The sequence below is a fragment of the Thalassophryne amazonica genome, chromosome 3, assembly GCF_902500255.1.
Source record: "Thalassophryne amazonica chromosome 3, fThaAma1.1, whole genome shotgun sequence".
Classification (NCBI taxonomy): Eukaryota; Metazoa; Chordata; class Actinopteri; order Batrachoidiformes; family Batrachoididae; genus Thalassophryne; species Thalassophryne amazonica.
Genome location: NC_047105.1, coordinates 148685083 through 148704704, shown reverse-complemented (window position 1 = coordinate 148704704; position 19622 = coordinate 148685083).

Genomic DNA, 19622 nt, shown 5'->3' with positions numbered 1-19622 from the left:
TAAAACCTGAAGCAGAAAAAGGAAATGATGACCTTTTTAGGTATCTGTAATTATTGCAGAGCCTGGATTCCATGTTATGCAGAGAAGGTGCAGAAATTGCAGGATTTAATACACTCTATACCAATGGATATGACTGACAAAATACAGTGGAATAAAGAAGCTGAAGAACAGTTTACAGCTCTTAAACAAGAACTTGTGAGTTCCACAGTATTATCTCTGCCCAATTATGCCAAGCCATTCACTCTCATGGTGGACACAAAACGGGGATTCATGTGTGCAGTCTTGCTACAACAACATGGTAATAAAAATAAACCAGTTGGCTATTATTCCAAACGTTTGGATACATTCTTATCGCCTGCTAGACAGATAGCTTATACAGCAATGCTATTGTCTCAGCCATATATTACCATTGAAAGATGCAACACCTTGAATCCTGCCACGCTCCTACCTACTGAGACAGATGGTGAACCACACGATTGTTTGGCAGACACACAGAAACAATAGTTACCTCGACCAGACTTAACAGACGAACCATTTACAGATGGACTACATTACTTTGTGGATGGCTCATGTTTCAAAGATCAGAAAGGACAGACATTAACAGGCTATGCTGTTGTTCAATTACCAAATACTGTTATTGAAGCAAAACAGATCGATCATTTTAAATCAGCCCAAGCTGCAGAACTCATTGCATTAACCAGAGCTTGTATCTTGGCTAAAGGACAGAAACTGACAGTCTATACAGATAGTCAATATGCATTTTCAACAATTTGGTTCTTTGCAAAACAATGGCAACAAAGAGGTACGATAACCTCTACAGGGAAACCAGTGACACATGCAGGCTTACTCACAAATTTGCTAGAAGCAGTGACATTACCATCACACCTGGCATTATGTAAATGCGCAGCCCACACCAGAGAGATTTTGTCTCCAGAGGAAACTGTCTCGCAGACAAAATAGCGAAAGAAGCAGCAGCTGGTCGATATGGTACTTCTTCTATTTACACAGTTCAGACAGACAATGAACCATTAATAGATTCTGACCTTTTATTGGATATGCAAAAACAGGCACCAGCGCAGGAATGACATTTGTGGTTGAAAAATGGGGCAACCCCAAACCCCAAAGGACTTTATTGTGTACATAACAAACCCATCCTACCCAAAAGCTTATTCAAAGCAGCCGCAATTGCGACGCATGGGTTAACACATGTGTCAACAGGGGGGATGGTATATATGGTAGACCAATACTTTACTACCTATGGATTTAATTTATACTCAAAAAATGTTTTTGTAAAGCCTGTGTTACCTGATTGAAACACAACCCACAGGGAAGTATAAGACCCCGGAGAGGGCAATTCCCAAAACCACAGTATCCTTTTCAAATTGTTCATATGGACTTTTTTTTCCTGGTTTTCCTGGTTCTCTCCCTCAGCCCCAACCAGTCCCAGCAGAAGACTGCCCCTCCCTGAGCCTGGTTCTGCTGGCGGTTTCTTCCTGTTAAAAGGGAGTTTTTCCTTCCCACTGTAGCCAAGTGCTTGCTCACAGGGGGTCGTTTTGACCGTTGGGGTTTTACATAATTATTGTATGGCCTTGCCTTACAATATAAAGTGCCTTGGGGCAACTGTTTGTTGTGATTTGGCGCTATATAAAAAAAATTGATTGATTGATTGATTGATTGATTGATTGACTTTATTGAATAAATCGATGTGGACCTTATCAATACTGTCTAGTATTAATTGATGCCTTTTCATAATGGGTAGAAATTGTTCCATCACAAAAAGCGGATGCTTTAACAGTAGCAAAAGCACTGTGTAAGACAATTATTCCGTATTATGGAATACCAGAGACATTGTACAGTGATAATGGAACACATTTTGGAAATGAAGTTGTACAAAGAGTAGAACACATGAAAATTAAGTTAAAACATCATTGTGCTTACCACCCACAAAGTGCAGGATTAGTGGAAAGGACAAAGGGCACAATAAAAATAAGATTAAGGAAATGTATGGAAGAGACAAAACGAACCTGGATTGAATGTTTGGACCTAGTAAAATTGTATATGAGAATAACACCAACACCATCAGGTTTAATACCATTTGAGATACTTTATGGACGACCATATCGTCTACCAATTTTTGACATGGATACTAAAACAGCAGATGAGGAACAAACATTAGCAGATTTTATGAAAAAGACATTAACACAGAAAGAGATAACTCAAACACATTTACTGCCGAATAATTTTGATCTTCCACAGGATGGCCTTCCTGTTATGTGTCGGACGCAGCTCGGAGAACCGACCAGCGTTTGAAGGACCCAGTATGAAATAAGCAGAGCACGGTACAAAGGCTAACTGAATTTAATACATAACAGTGATACAAAAATAACAGAAGGTGCGGTCTGGCGTGGTGCGCTCCCAGCAGCGCTAACGGTCCAGAGCCAGAAGCTGTTCGGACCCAAGGACCCCGCCGACACTCCCCAGGTGGCCGCAACAAACCGAGTCTGTGAAAGAAGGAACCATTATGTGAGTCCACACTCTACACACAGAGAGAACACTTAAAGGTGTACAAACAGCAAACACTTCCTGGCTTGATTACTAATCAACTTCCCAACCTGCAGGCATGGAACATCCAGTTCACATAACTCCACTGCAGTGGAAGCCGATACATGACTAACGTACAGCTCAATATAATAAGGTGTGAGGGACACCACATTTACTGACTGTATAAATGTTAGTCACAAAATCTAACGTACCTCAGGAAGTGTGCTGACGAGCGTGAGACCTCACCCCCTCCTCTTTCACAGACCGTGCATCAAACCCTGGACGTTCTCTGCATCCACTGATGATGAGATGGCTCCCGAGACGACGATCTCACCCGTCTGGTCACAAGGTCGAGTCTCTGGCAAATACACACTGTATACTCCAGTCTTAAATGCCACCATGTTCCAATCCATATAGATGCACCTCAGCTGTGAGTCCTGACGAGCCGCAGGTGATCAGGGTGAGGTCCTGATAACCTCAGCAACACAGCCACTCAGTCCCAAATGCAAACCACCTGGAAGGAGAAACAAAGGACAGAAACAAAAAGGCAGCCAGGCCACCCAGCTATATAACACTTCCAGTAGTCCAGCCAGGAGACTGGGTATTCATCAGAGTGATTAAGAGGAAGAACTGGTCCAGTCCTCGTTGGGAAGGTCCATACCAAGTGCTGTTAACAACACCAACTGCAGTAAAGATAGCGGAGAGATCAACGTGGATACATCTAAGTCACTGTAAGATACAGCGGGTGTTGGCTTCCTCCACAGTGTAAGGGGAAGTCTGGCTACAAAGGGAGTCTATTTAATTAGCAGTAGATTGTCTCAATGCCAGTGAAGCAGGGAGATCCTTGCACTATTAGGTGAGGTTGGTTAACAACACTGTATCCTAGCAATCATGACTGAATTACAGCAGACCCCGGAGCGGCGTGCTCAGCGCCGCTGCTGCCGGACTGTTGGTAGGGCAGCCAGTTGCGTTGTGATCTTAGTGTGTTTTGTGCTCCTCGGATTCCTGGCCTGGTGGTTGACCCAAGAATTGCAGCTCACTGTGGACTGAGCCAGAGAACAACGCAAGCAACGTCAGAAGAGGTTTATTCATAATGTGAATGAGACAGATGGACACCCTCATATATACCATACTAATATGTGGTACAGATATGTTCATTTATTGGCTATGGAATTACATGTTACTAATTGTTATGTTTGTTCGCAAATCAATCAATCAATCAACTTTTTTCTTATATAGCGCCAAATCACAACAAACAGTTGCCCCAAGGCGCTCCATATTGTAAGGCAAGGCCATACAATAATTATGAAAAACCCCAACGGTCAAAACGACCCCCTATGAGCAAGCACTTGGCCACAGTGGGAAGGAAAAACTCCCTTTTAACAGGAAGAAACCTCCAGCAGAACCAGGCTCAGGGAGGGGCAGTCTTCTGCTGAGACTGGTTGGGGCTGAGGGAAAAAAACAGGAAAAAGACATGCCGTGAAGGGGGGCAGAGATCGATCACTAATGATTAAATGCAGAGTGATGCATACGGAGCAAAAAGAGAAAGAAACAGTGCATCATGGGAACCCCCCCACAATCTACGTCTAAAGCAGCATAACCAAGGGATGGTCCAGGGTCACCCGATCCAGCCCTAACTATAAGCCTTAGCGAAAAGGAAAGTTTTAAGCCTAATCTTAAAAGTAGAGAGGGTATCTGTCTCCCTGATCTGAGTTGGGAGCTGGTTCCACAGGAGAGGAGCCTGAAAGCTGAAGGCTCTGCCTCCCATTCTACTCTGAACCAACTGAAGGCTTTTTAGGGAACTTTTAGGACAACCTGATAATAATGAATTACAATAGTCCAGCCTAGAGGAAATAAATGCATGAATTAGTTTTTCAGCATCACTCTGAGACAAGACCTTTCTGATTTTAGAGATATTGCGTAAATGCAAAAAGGCAGTCCTACTTATTTGTTTAATATGCGCTTTGAATGACATATCCTGATCAAAAATGACTCCAAGATTTCTCACAGTATTACTAGAGATCAGGGAAATGCCATCCAGAGTAACAATCTGGTTAGACACCATGCTTCTAAGATTTGTGGGGCCAAGTACAATAACTTCAGTTTTATCTGAGTTTAAAAGCAGGAAATTAGAGGTCATCCATGTCTTTATGTCTGTAAGACAATCCTGCCGTTTAGCTAATTGGTGTGTATCCTCTGGCTTCATGGATAGATAAAGCTGGGTATCATCTGCGTAACAATGAAAATTTAAGCAATACCGTCTAATAATACTGCCTAAGGGAAGCATGTATAAAGTGAATAAAATTGGTCCTAGCACAGAACCTTGTGGAACTCCATAATTAACTTTAGTCTGTGAAGAAGATTCCCCATTTACATGAACAAACTGTAATCTATTAGACAAATATGATTCAAACCACCGCAGCGCAGTGCCTTTAATACCTATGACATGCTCTAATCTCTGTAATAAAATTTTATGGTCAACAGTATCAAAAGCAGCACTGAGGTCCAACAGAACAAGCACAGAGATAAGTCCACTGTCCGAAGCCATAAGAAGATCATTTGTAACCTTCACTAATGCTGTTTCTGTACTATGATGAATCCTAAAACCTGACTGAAACTCTTCAAATAGACCATTCCTCTGCAGGTGATCAGTTAGCTGTTTTACAACTACCCTCTCAAGAATCTTTGAGAGAAAAGGAAGGTTGGAGATTGGCCTATAATTAGCTAAGATAGCTGGGTCAAGTGATGGCTTTTTAAGCAATGGTATAATTACTGCCACCTTAAAGGCCTGTGGTACATAACCAACTAACAAAGATAGATTGATCATATTTAAGATCGAAGCATTAAATAATGGTAGGGCTTCCTTGAGCAGCCTGGCAGGAATGGGGTCTAATAAACATGTTGATGGTTTGGATGAAGTAACTAATGAAAATAACTCAGACAGAACAATCGGAGAGAAAGAGTCTAACCAAATACCGGCATCACTGAAAGCAGCCAAAGATAACGATACATCTTTGGGATGGTTATGAGTAATTTTTTCTCTAATAGTCAAAATTTTGTTAGCAAAGAAAGTCATGAAGTCATTACTAGTTAAAGTTAATGGAATACTCAGCTCAATAGAGCTCTGACTCTTTGTCAGCCTGGCTACAGTGCTGAAAAGAAACCTGGGGTTATTCTTATTTTCTTCAATTAGTGATGAGTAGAAAGATGTCCTAGCTTTACGGAGGGCTTTTTTATAGAGCAACAAACTCTTTTTCCAGGCTAAGTGAAGATCTTCTAAATTAGTGAGACGCCATTTCCTCTCCAACTTACGGGTTATCTGCTTTAAGCTACGAGTTTGTGAGTTATACCACGGAGTCAGGCACTTCTGATTTAAAGCTCTCTTTTTTAGAGGAGCTACAGCATCCAAAGTTGTCTTCAAAGAGGATGTAAAACTATTGACGAGATACTCTAACTCCCTTACAGAGTTTAGGTAGCTACTCTGCTCTGTGTTGGTATATGACATTAGAGAACATAAAGAAGGAATCATATCCTTAAACCTAGTTACAGCACTTTCTGAAAGACTTCTAGTGTAATGAAACTTATTCCCCACTGCAGGGTAGTCCATCAGGGTAAATGTAAATGTTATTAAAAAATGATCAGACAGAAGGGAGTTTTCAGGGAATACTGTTAAGTCTTCTATTTCCATACCATAAGTCAGAACAAGATCTAAGATATGATTAAAGTGGTGGGTGGACTCATTTACTTTTTGAGCAAAGCCGATAGAGTCTAATAACAGATTAAATGCAGTGTTGAGGCTGTCATTCTTAGCATCTGTGTGGATGTTAAAATCACCCACTATAATTATCTCATGCAATAATTGGCATGAGATATAGGCAAATACCTATATCCTCAACACACCCAGCTCTGACGGCTAAACCGTACCCTGCTAGGGTGACAGAATGTCTTATCATACGGATGCATAATCAAACTGTATTTCGGGGGCAGCAGTTCTCAGCAAATCTGATAAGATGTAACACCACTTGCCTCAGTGCAACCACTTATATGATAGGGATTTCAACAGAGGACGTACAAGCGTGCCCAAGTGCTGCTCCATTGACTAGATTTAAGGGAAACGCAAAAAATATCATCATATGTTAAATTGTCATCACAACGGCCATTCCCGATTTGCTTTTACGGCACAGGGAATAAAACTGTAGGTAAAATTAAGAAACGTCTGTGTACCCAAACGTATGTTTTATCAAATAATTTAAGCCTAACCAAAACATAATATGTGGATGGTACTTATCTTCATCACATTGGACGGGGATGTAATTATACAGGCTCCTGTCCATGGGGAATAGATGAATCATGTGCTTATGTTAGTAAGTTTTTGCTACCACCTGTAAATGGTACTCCGGTGTATGATGACATCTATTGGCATTGTGGTTCCAGACTGTACATGAGTCTCCCACCAAATTGGGGTGGTGTGTGTGCACCTACCCAGGTGACTGACCATACATATGTGGTAGTGTCAAGGACCTCCACAGAGAAGAATGGCAGCACCAGACGGAGGAGATCGATATACCCAGATGTGTTACCACATGATCACATGTGGGGCTCGGATGTACCAAAGGACCAAAAATTGTGGTCTGTAGGAGATAAAATAGCACATTCACTGTTCCCCTGGATAGGAGTGGTAAAAAATTCATTAATGATTGAAACTCTGAATTATCGATTGGGTCTGTTCATGAATGTAACTGAGAAAATAGTAGCAGCTCAAAACACTGAAATAGATGCTTTACGTACCATGGTGATGCAAAATCGCATGGTTTTAGACTTGCTTACTGGTTCACAGGGAGGAGTTTGTGTTCTGCTGAACACAACATGCTGTACTTTCATCCCAGACTCCATTCATTCAGTGGATGTGCAGGACGCATTGGAAGAGCTGAATAAACTTTGTGATGCAATGCATAAAGACACCCTAGCCGTGAACCGGTGGAATCCCTGGTCCTGGTTGACTTCAGGACCATGGTGGCAGTTACTATTGAAAATGGTGACACCTGTTATTATAGTCCTAATTCTGAATGGACTTTGCATGTGTTGTGTGATCCCTTGTATCAAAACAATGGTTGGCAAAATGGTGTCAAATACATTTGTACAGTGTAATCTGGCTTTCCAACAAACTATGCCAAAATATCAAGCATTGAAACAGTCAGACCTTAGTGGAGAAAACTATAATGACTGTGTTGAGAATTATGATGATATTGAAAAGCTCACAACTCCAGTTCAAGCTTGAACTGTTGACGTGATGAGTTAATACACTCTTAGCCTATGAAGCTTTAGCTGAAAATGTAATAAGACAAGTGGTTAAAGTGGACAAATTTTCTATTGAAGTGTGTTTTGGACATGACAAACTTATGTAAATAAACGATAAACAGGGAGGATTATGTCAAGGATTTTATATAGTTCATGCTCTTATTATCATTTATTTTCTTTAGTTTATGCTTATATTATTATTATTTATTTTCTTATAGTTTATGCTTATTATTTTTCCTCTTTGTGAGAAGAGGAGGTTTTAGAAAGAAAGACTTGTTGTCTGCATTCTTCATGATTGAGCAAACTATTTTTCATTTTGCCTTATCCTGCTTTGACGAGCCACAAGGCTCATGTTGCAGGAATGGAAGGTTTCAGCTGTTACCTCGCTTTGCTATCACCCTCTTGCAGACATGACTCATGTGTAACCTCTCCCGACTGTCCTTGTTTGTTTTTTCTCATGTTGAACTAAATAAAAGGCTGGGCCAGAGGGGAGATTTTAGGAGAGCTTTGTAGCTTAGCACTTAGAAGCTGCTTCATTGTTCTCCTCCTCTGCGCAGAGCAAAAAATATATATTTGTCTCTCTCTGACTGGTTTCTTTTCAGTGTTTGTGCCTCTCATTTCTTTAAAAACAGGGTGCAAACCCAACAGTGTAAATAAATGATTGTCACAAATGGGCACTAATGTGGAAGCAGAAAAAATTTTAAACTGGCATAGAAATTGCTTCCAAATCTTTACTGTAGATAAAACGATTGGGTTTGAAGTATAATTTGTAGGATATGAGTTCAGAGGGGCACAGACCAAAGTTGCTAGAGAGACAGAGCTACATGAACGAGCCTCCATTTGACACCAGTCTGTTTTAGGGGAGTTATAGCACATGTAAATTTTTTGGATATTGGCTGCCCAATAACCTTTCAAGAAATTTGGTAGTGCGAGGCCTCCATCATTTTTAGGTCTTTGTAGGGTTGAATATTTTACCCTTGGAGTCTTACCCGCCCAGATAAAAGTTGAAATGTTCCTATCTAGTTCTTTAAAAAAGGATTTTGGGAGAAATACTGGCATAAATGGCATGCTACCAGTGGAGCAAAGATATAATAGTATGAACACTGCAACAGAGAGAATTAGTTGTAAATTAGTTGTAGAAATACAGAAAAAAAAACAATAAAAAAGCAACAAAAAGAACACTAAACTTGTCCTAAACTCACCCAGAAACGAAGTAAAAATAAAAAACAAGATGAGCTACCAGGAGAAATAACCAACCTCTGGTTACCAGCTATTTAGTTTACTTCCCTTAATTACCAATCAATTGTTACACACTTATAGACAAAATCAACCATGTTCTTTGTAACAGAGAGACTGAAAAAAATGTTCCTATTGATACCAGAAAAGCTTTTTTTTTTTTTCATACAGTTTTCAATGAACCAATCACTTTTATCTGAGTCCGCATTTTCACCTACTTCTGTTGTCCCAAATAGAATCGTTCCACCTCCTCAGCCAAGTCAAAAATGCGCGTCTGTCCATTCATGGTGATCCGCAGGCAGGCTGGATAAATAATACCAAATTGTATTCCATCTTTGTAGAGCTGGCTCTTCACCTCGTTGATGCTGGCCTGCTTCTTGGCGATTGTGTGGCTGAAATCGTCAATAATCCTGATGGACTGTCCCAAGTACGAGATGTTGTGGTTTTTCTTTGCCCACTGCAACACATTTTCTTTGTGGATATAATTGTGAAAGCGGACAATAAAGGGCTGGGATCCTTGAAGCGGTTTTGGAGTCAGACTGCGATGCACACCTTCTAGCTCAAGGTCCACGTCTTGCAGTGCATCCACGGTCACTTTCTTTAGAAGTGTGGCCATGAAGAGCTGGGAGTTGGTTCCCTCCGGGACACCGATTACCTGGAGGTTCTTTCTTTTAGAGCGTGAGATCAGGTCCTCCATGGCCAGCTGAAGTTTCTCATTCTCCTGCTTGGCAATATCCAGTTGTGATTTCAGCGCGGTCACATCCTTCTCTAAAGCGGCAATTCCATCTGAGTGAGCAGTGAGGGCTGTCTCCGTAGCAGCGATGGTGGTGGTATGTGAAGTTACGGTCTCGGTGATCATTTGAAGTGAGGCTTGCATTGGAGCCAGTGCGGCATTCATCGAAGCAGTGAGCTCACCTGTTACACTTTTATGCAGCTTCCCCAACTCGCCAACTAATGTATTTGATGTTAGCGGCTCCGCGCTAGTTGCTTCATCGTTAGCCGTCCTGTTAGCCTCTTTATCGGGTAGGCTGAAGTGCTGAGTTAGCTGAGGTTGAGTTTTACCACGGCTGCTGAGAGATTTACTCATTCTGACTTCCATTGCAGTGTAATGGAGCTTCTTACAGCTTAATAAGCAAAATTTGTAAGAAAATTCAGTGTGTAATTTAAAGAAAAAGTCTTAAGTATCAGGGAGCAACTTTCGTGCATCACTCCGATGCCATAACCGGAACTCTTTTGTTCTTTTTTAACTGTGATGAGAAAGTTTGAGCGGAGAACAAGGAACTAATTGCCTGCAGCCAGACAGGGTTTTTTTTCTTACTTTTTTTAAGTTCACATGTGCGCAGATGAAGGAATCGTCTGTGAGTGGACTGGAGATGTCCAGACTTTTTAATGGATGAGGACATCTCCTGTCTCTGGCAATCAGTCTGTGAGCAGGACTTATGGATTTTATTTAAACACTTTTGTGAGAGTCTTCTCACAAAAGTGTTTAAAAGCATTTGCAGCTTCTGCAATCAGCATTTTTTTTCTGTATTTTTTGAGCGTGTAGTTTTACTGCATTGTGTACACCATATAAAAACAATCCTGCGTGATTTATACTGTGGGAACAATGGAACACAGCAGTAATCATAAATTGGTGTAGGGTAATGTTGTCTTGTGAGTGTGTGGCTTCCAGTCACGCTGAGTACCGTCCTGTTGCTCTAACTTGCACTGAAACCACTTAATTCTGCGTCGAGCAGAGGACGCAAAAAAAATTAAACATGTTTAATATGATAATATGATATCAGGGGTTGACACAGGGCTAGATAGCTGGCTATTTACAAAACAGGCATCAGTGTGTCCATACACTCAACAAAAATATAAATGCAACACTTTTGGTTTTGCTCCCATTTTGTATGAGATGAACTCAAAGATCTAAAACTTTTTCCACATACACAATATCACCATTTCCCTCAAATATTGTTCACAAACCAGTCTAAATCTGTGATAGTGAGCACTTGTCCTTTGCTGAGATAATCCATCCCACCTCACAGGTGTGCCATATCAAGATGCTGATTAGACACCATGATTAGTGCACAGGTGTGCCTTAGACTGCCCACAATAAAAGGCCACTCTGAAAGGTGCAGTTTTATCACACAGCACAATGCCACAATGCCAGGGAGCGTGCAATTGGCATGCTGACAGCAGGAATGTCAACCAGAGCTGTTGCTCGTGTATTGAATGTTCATTTCTCTATCATAAGCCGTCTCCAAAGGCGTTTCAGAGAATTTGGCAGTACATCCAACCAGCCTCACAACCGCAGACCACGTGTAACCACACCAGCCCAGGACCTCCACATCCAGCATGTTCACCACCAAGATCATCTGAGACCAGCCACTCGGACAGCTGCTGAAACAGTCAATTTGCATAACCAAAGAATTTCTGCACAAACTGTCAGAAACCGTCTCAGGGAAGCTCATCTACATGCTCGTCATCCTCATCGGGGTCTCGACCTGACTCCAGTTCGTCGTCATAACCGACTTGAGTGGGCAAATGCTCACATTCGCTGGCATTTGGCACATTGGAGAGGTGTTCTCTTCACGGATGAATCCCGGTTCACACTGTTCAGGGCAGATGGCAGACAGCATGTGTGGCGTCGTGTGGGTGAGCGGTTTTCTGATGTCAGTGTTGTGGATCGAGTGGCCCATGGTGGCGGTGGGGTTATGGTATGGGCAGGCGTCTGTTATGGACGAAGAACACAGGTGCATTTTATTGATGGCATTTTGAATGCACAGAGATACCGTGACGAGATCCTGAGGCCCATTGTTGTGCCATACATCCAAGAACATCACCTCATGTTGCAGCAGGATAATGCACAGCCCCATATTGCAAGGATCTGTACACAATTCTTGGAAGCTGAAAATGTCCCAGTTCTTGCATGGCCAGCATACTCACCAGACATGTCACCCATTGAGCATGTTTGGGATGCTCTGGACCGGCGTAAATGACAGCGTGTACCAGTTCCTGCCAATATCCAGCAACTTCACACAGCCATTGAAGAGGAGTGGACCAACATTCCACAGGCCACAATTGACAACCTGATCAACTCTATGCGAAGGAGATGTGTTGCACTGCATGAGGCAAATGGTGGTCACACCAGATACTGACTGGTATCCCTCCCCAATAAAACAAAACTGCACCTTTCAGAGTGGCCTTTTATTGTGGGCAGTCTAAGGCACACCTGTGCACTAATCATGGTGTCTAATCAGCATCTTGGTATGGCACACCTGTGAGGTGGGATGGATTATCTCAGCAAAGAAGTGCTCACTATCACAGATTTAGACTGGTTTGTGAACAATATTTGAGGGAAATGGTGATATTGTGTATGTGGAAAAAGTTTTAGATCTTTGAGTGTTCATCTCATACAAAATGGGAGCAAAACCAAAAGTGTTGCGTTTATATTTTTGTTGAGTGTATTAATAAACTCAGAATTTTTAAAGCTTACATGTGGGGATCATTTTTGATATGGTGAAGAAACTAGAGACCTTCACACAATGGTTTGATTCAAACAAATTATCAATTCATATCTGTAAAATAAAGTCCATGATATTTCGAATAATACATGATGTTGAAACTGAAATTGTAACTGAAACCAAATTTGTTGGAGTTACTATTGATGATAAATTAAGCTGGAGAACATCCAAAAAAAATATGTTAACTCCAAAATGTTAAAATGAATGGCAATTCTGTATAAAGCCCAGTTTCCTCTCTTAATATTCACTAATCACTTTCTATTATTCATTAATAGCTCCATTTACGACATACTGCATTGAGGTTTGGGGAAATGTATGTCAAACAAACACTAATTGAACATGAGTGAATGAAAACCATCAGTAATAAACCTTATCTTGAGCCAACTAACCCACTATTTATTTGCTGAAACATCCTGAAATCCATGGACTTCGTTGATTACATTACAATACAAAACAAAACAAAAAAAAAACTTCTATTCCAACATGTTCCAAATCTCTTTAAAGTTAAGGACTCCAGTTACAACTTGGGAGGAACATTATTATTTGGTAATCCGAAGATAAAACTACAAAAAATATAAATAACTGAGTGAATGAAAAAATACATTTCTAGGGAAGGGGAAAATAACTGTCTCTGTGAGAAAATGTGTAAACATTTGGAATAACTGTCCTGAAAGCATTGACTTTTTGTTCTTCTACGTAGTTGATTTCAAAAGACTTTATAGAAACAAGTATCTCTTCATAGTATGGAAAATTAAGTTTACTGAACTTGTAATATTATTTCTGGATTGTGTCTATTACTTATTTAGGTTCATGAATTACCTTCAAATGTCTGTGCATGCTTTGCACAGCACTCAGCTAATGAAACCAGACCTTCAGTGAAGACCAGTATGTTTTTACTGCCTGAATAAAAAGTTGCATTACTAAGTGTTAACCCATATTAGCCACGATATTTTTAAGAGGCCACAAACTTATAGGTTGAGGATGTATTCTGTGTTTGAATTTTCCATCTTCTTTAATCACTTTTTATTGTTTTATTTTATTGACTTTTTAGTGATTCACTTATGTGCACTGTAGATGTTTTCCATGATGCACTGTGCAATGAAAAACGCTTGCTGCTCTTAATCTGGCAACAAAGAACTGCTTACACCATCTTTGCTACTGATATGGGTAACTGCTTACACACCATCAAGGTGCAGGGTTGGGGGCTAAACTGAATGTGGGCCTTAGATCCTTTCCAAAAAATGGCAGTTATAAACATCTGATCCTGTCTTTGTTCTATTTATTTATTTATTATTAGTATTATTATTTTTAATAATACTGTAATTTATTGATTTAAGCACTGATCGATCCAACAGATCTATTCTTAGCTAAATTACTAGGAAGGTACTTCAACTCACTTTCAATGATCCTACAAATTTGATGATCTGTGAAAATTTAAACAGTTTGCTTATGACACCTCAAATGGTTGTTCCCTCACCCCTTGGTACCCCTGCCTAGTTGGTATTCTTTCTCAGGTGAGTATGGAAGGCTGGAAAGCCCATGACGGGTAAGATCCCACCCCGGACAACCTAAGGCAGGCAATGTTTCTGTGTAGGCTCTCAGTTGTCCAGGTGGTTTCCATAGTAGAGAAGCTTGAATCTTCGACTGGACTGGGTTGCTTGATGTGAGGACGTTTCGCTTCAAATCACAGAAGCTTCCTCAGCTAAAATTCTTGCTCTGGTAGTCTGACTTCTGTCTTGACTCTTGTAGAGAAGAATAAACCAGAAGCCAACAAAAGCTGGAGTTTTTTAACCTAACCAGACCCCACCTACCGAGAGGCTGACTGCTATAGGCTAGTGACTAAACAATAGCTCTAATTAGCACCTATTGTGCTCTAGTTAGCACAGTTATCATTAGGAGAGTGCTAACTAGAGCACAATAGGTGCTAATTATAGCTATTGTTTAGTCACTAGCCTATAGCAGTCAGCCTCTCGGTAGGTGGGGTCTGGTTAGGTTAAAAAACTCCAGCTTTTGTTGGCTTCTGGTTTATTCTTCTCTACAAGAGTCAAGACAGAAGTCAGACTACCAGAGCAAGAATTTTAGCCCAGGAAGCTTCTGTGATTTGAAGCGAAACGTCCTCACGTCAAGCAACCCAGTCCAGTCGAAGATTCAAGCTTCTCTACTATGGCAGGCAGCAGTCACGATTACTTGACCTTCTCTCTGTGGGACTCTGACTCACTAAGACTGGCTATGAGGGTACGGCACAGGGGTACTACGGTGGGGTCAATTGATGCTTGCCCATATGCCTACATTTTTGGCAGTAAATTGGTTTGATTTGAGTATTGGAGCATTGGTGGGAATTTAATTTTCATATCGAATCGACCTGAATTGGAAACCATGCCTTAAGGTGTTGACCTCAGATAGCTGAAGTCAAAGGGGGAATTGTAAATACATTGATTTTATTCTTTATTAGTTACATTTTCTTATGCTAGCTTGTCTTTCTATTGCAACCTGAATAAAAACCACTGTGCCTTTGCATGCTAAAATCTGCTGATAAGCCAGTATTGAAGTAGGAGAAATGTGAAAACGTGTTTTTCTATTTTTTGATGATTCATGTAACTGAAACTGTTGTGGGAAAGTGGAAACAGGAAGATGGGAATGTACGAGGTCAAGTTGTTTGTGTTACTGGGCAATCAGGGGATGAGGTCAAGTTGTCTGTGTTACTGGGCAATCAGGGGTGACATGTGCAGTTTAGGCAGGATGGTGGGGGTTCTGCATGATATCTTCTTTTTAGGTCATTCGCAGTGCATGATCAGCACTTGGACATGTGAAGAAAGAAGTCTGCACTGCACGCAGGATGAGAAGTAGACCAGTCAAGGAAGAATACAACATATTAGCATAGTGACGCAAAGTCTATTATACTGTATATGGGTTCAAGAAGAGGTAGACGGGGTTCCTGTTCAGAACGTCTGACAGCACTCCAGACTATGTCTGATTGCTCAGGCAAACGAAGCGTGAACCCAGAGACTCTCTGTCACTGTTATTTTGGATCATTCTCTGTAATAAAGGTGAGGTCAGTCTGAGAACTGAACTGAGTCCTGGTCATCCTTCTTCCATCAACAATCACGCGGGGTTGTGCCTAAAAGGTAATTGTGTGATATTACTGATTGGTTGACTCAGGTCTTATTGTTTACACTTGTGTGATAGTGTGATGAAAAGCACCATCCCAACAATGCCCAAATGTGTCTGCACTGGTTTTTGTTCAGAACAATTACACAAATAACTGTTTTAACACAAGCAGCCCCCCATGGTGCACCGTGCCAGCTGCCGGATGCACATTTGTGCACCACATATGATTTGAACATTGATGGAATGAAAATGTTTCCTATTAACAAAAACACATTCATCATGTGATGGTGCCTTTATAGCAAAATGTGTGCAGTTAATAGCTCTGATTAAATTCAAGAAACCTGCTCTCCCTGCAAAATGCACTGTAATGTTGGAATGTACCTGGACAACATTAGGATGATTGCATTCCACACAGCTGGTGCCTCTGCGCAAGGTTGACTGGCACACTCCTGACCGATCAGCCAGCTCACACTGGAATGCCCCTGATGCCAGGATGTCCAGTGTGGTCAGCACCTGTGTGGGCACAGACAACCCCTGGCTCCTCGCCGTATTGCGCTCTGGGCCGACCGCAGTTCTGTGCACAACTCCAATGACAGTGACATTGGTAAACGAAATCGGTTTATGAGCCAATTATCCTCATTTGGAAGTAAATCCTGAATACATGCTCACGTCAGATTGCACCAATTGCACGCTTTGTATATGAGGTTCCTGGGTTAGGGACCTACAACTCTGAAGTCTTTGTGGTACTTCCTGGTGTAGCTTTCTCCTTACATCCATGATATTAAGTGCACTTGTTGTTTTTCTCTCTGAGACCAAAGTTGGATTAAGTGGATGTTTTTCCTGTGTCTAGTTGGGCACTTCAAATTATCATGGAGAAGTGACTGCATCAAAACATCTGTGTTCTCCTTGGAGGCACAGAAGGTTCCTACCCAATATTCCAATAAATACTAACCCTAACCCTAGCCTTCTTTTGCCACATGGAGCAGGAAGTTTTCTGACATCAGGAATTTATCTGATAAAACAAAATTAAATCCAAGAGAAGATTCTATGGCTCACATACAGTGCATCTTTCCACATCTTTACACTCTTTCCACATTTTGTTATGTTACAGCCTTATTCCAAAATGGATGAAATTATTTTTTTCTCTCAAAATTCTACTCACAACACCCCATAATGACAACATGAAAAAAAGTTTTTTGTTGCAAATTTATTAAAAATAAAAATCTCACAAAGCACATGTACATAAGTATTTATGGCGCTCCCATCTATCCACCTCACCAACGTATGCTCTCTACCAAACAAGACGGATGAATTATTGCTGCTCCTCACCATGAAATCTCAAACTTTGGGAGATCCACCGCACTGTGTTTCACTAGAACCTGGCTCAGTGAACATATCCCCAACAGCGCTCTGCACCTTCCCAGCTTCCATCTGCTGTGCACGGACCACGTAACGAAGCTCTCTGGGAAAACAAGAGAAGGCCAAACATGCTTTTATATAAATGAAGGTTGGTGCCCAGATGTCACGGTGCTGAAGAAGATGTGCAGCCCTCAACTGGAAACTTTATTCATAAACTGTCGCCTGTTGTATTCACCACAGGAGTTCTCCTTGTTCGTGCTGGTCAGCGTGTATATTCCACCACAGGCGTGCGTAATGGAGACTCAGAAGCAGCTCTCTGATCAGATTACAGACATGGAGAGGAAGTATCCACACTCCCTGTTCATCATTTTGTGGGATTTTAACAGAGCAAATCTGAGCCATGAACTCCATAAATACAGACAGCACATCATGTGTCCCACCAGGGACGTGAACATTCTTGACCACTGCTACACAACAATACAGTACCAATACCTTTCTGTTCCCCGTGCAGCTCTGGGACTCTTTGATCATTGCCTGATCCACCTCATCCCCACATTAAAGGCAGAAATTAAAATCTGCAAAGCCTGTAGTGAAGATGGTGAAAAAGTGGACGGAAGAGTCGAAGCAGGAGCTACAGGTCTGTTTTGACTGCACAGACTGGAGTGTCTTTGAAGCTGCATCCACAGACATTTATGGACTTTGTAACACTGTGACATCTTACATCAGTTTTTGTGAGAACTTGTGTGCAGACCAAAACCTTCTGCACATACAGCAATAGCAAACCTTGGTTTATTGGGAAACTGAGGCTGCACATCCAGGCCAAGGATCATGCCTACAGAAGTGGAAACAGAGACCTGTACAAGCAGAGCAGAAACACCCTGACAAAGGAGATCAGAGTAGCAAAGAGGAGCTACTCTGATGGGCTGTAAAAGCAATTCTCAGCCAATGACCCTACAGTAGTGTGGAGAGGTCTTCAGCATGCCACCAAGTACAGGAGACCAACCCCGCACCCTGTGGAGAACCCTGAGGAGCTGAACCTGTTTTACTCCAGGTTTGAGAGAGACCTTCACACAGCTCTCACCTACCCCAATGACATTGGACTTCCTGCTCCCCTAGACCCCCCCCCCCAACTGCAACACCACCCACACTAATGATCTGTGAAATGGAGGTGTGCCAGCACTTTCACAAAACAAACAAAATATCAAAAAGGCTCCAGGACCTGACAGTGTCTCCCCCTCATGTCTAAGAGTATGTGCTGATCAGCTGGCTCTTATCTTTACCCGGATCTTCAATAGATCTCTGGAGCTGTGCAAGGTCCCTTCCTTCTTCAAACACTCCTTTATTATCCCAGTCCCAAAGGAACCCTCCATATCAGGGCTAAATGACTACAGGCCAGTCACCCTGACATCTGTAGTCATGAACAGCAGGTATTGAGCCACCTGAAGGACATCGCAAGACCCCTGCTGGACCCCCTGTAATTTGCCTACCAGGCAAAGAGGTCAGTTGAGGATGCAATCAACATGGGTCTGCATTACATCCTGCAGCACCTGGTCTCTGCAGGGATGAACATGAGGATCCTGTTTGTGGACTTCAGCTCAGAGTTCAACACCACCAACCCAGACATTCTCGACAAAAAACTCTCCAACCTGTGCCAGCTCTCACTTGTCAGTGGATCTCCAACTTCCTGATGGACAGGACACAGCAAGTGAGCCTGGGGAGCATCACATCCAGCACACGGATAATCAGCACTGGAGCCCCTCAGGGGTGTGTGCTCTTCCCACTGTTCGTTCCCCTCCATACAAACAAGTGCACCGCAGAGAACCCCTCTGTTAAACTCCTGAAGTATGCAGGTGACACCACTATCATTGGACTCATCCAGGATGGCAATGAGGCTGCCTACAGACAGTAAGTGGCCCAAACAACCTGGAGCTGAACCTGTTCAACCAAGAGCTGAACCTGTTTAAGATTGTGGAGATGATAGCAGACTTCAAGAGGAATCCACCATCAACCCCCCCGCTTCCATCCTCAACAACACCATGCCTACTGTGGACACTTTCTGGTTCCTGGGATCCACCATCTCCCAAGATCTGAAGTGGACTCCCCACATAGACGCCAATCATCAGGAAAAAGGCAGCTCGGGAAGTTCAACCTGCCCAGGAACTGCTCATCATCTTCCACATCCATCATCCAGTTTGTCCTATGCATCTTCATCTCTGTGTGGTTTCCCTCTGCCTCCAAACTTGACAGGCACAGAGTTCAACCAACTGTCAAGTCTGCAGAAAAAAATCATCGGAGCCAGCCTGCCATCTATCCAGGACTTATACTGGTCCAGGACCAGGAAGTGAGCTGGTAACATCTCTGCAGACCCCTCCCACCCTGGACATACACTGTTTAAACTCCTCCCCTCTGGTCCCCTCTTTATGGTAGAGTGGCTTCCGTCTGGACACTCTACCATACAAGCCTAATTGGTGGATTGCTGCAAAGATGATTGTCCTTCTGGAAGGTTCTCCTCTCTCCACAGAGGAATGCTGGAGCTCTGACAGAGTGACCATCAGGTTCCTGGTCACTTCC